This window comes from Brassica oleracea, chromosome C8 (assembly GCF_000695525.1).
Source record: "Brassica oleracea var. oleracea cultivar TO1000 chromosome C8, BOL, whole genome shotgun sequence".
NCBI lineage: Eukaryota > Viridiplantae > Streptophyta > Magnoliopsida > Brassicales > Brassicaceae > Brassica > Brassica oleracea.
Genome location: NC_027755.1, coordinates 18,644,794 through 18,645,407, shown reverse-complemented (window position 1 = coordinate 18,645,407; position 614 = coordinate 18,644,794).

Below are 614 nucleotides of genomic sequence, written 5' to 3'. Positions count from 1 at the left end.
TGGCTGCACAAGGAACAGAAGAGAGCTCTTACAAGCTCCTGCCGAAATATTTTTATGTTGTAAAGTATGCAAATCCTGGGTCCATTACTAATATTAAAACTGAAAAAGATGATAAGGGTCAGACAAGGTCTAAGTACGCGTTCATGGCGCTGAAAGCTTGCATTGACGGGTGGAAGCATCTACGGAAGGTTATTGTGGTGGATGGTACTCATATGTTTGGGAAGTACAAAGGGTGTTTACTAACTGCAAGTGGGCAAGATGCCAATTTTCAGGTATTCCCTATAGCGTTTGCTGTTGTAGACAATGAAACAAACGAGTCTTGGAGTTGGTTTTTTGAGAAGCTGACAGAGATCGTAGAAGATGGCTCCGATTTATCTATTGTGTCTGATAGAGCAAATCAAATATGTGTTGCTAAAGATAAGTGGTATCCTCTTTCACACCATGGGTGCTGCCTCGTACACCTACAGAGAAACGTCGACGCAAAATTCAAGAAAAGGAATCAGAAGCAAATGGTTGGCAGGGCAGCCGAGGTATTCAAGGTATCCCACTTTAAGAGACTTTACGCGGAGATCAAACTTACAGATAAGCGCTGTTGGGATTATCTTGAGAAGATC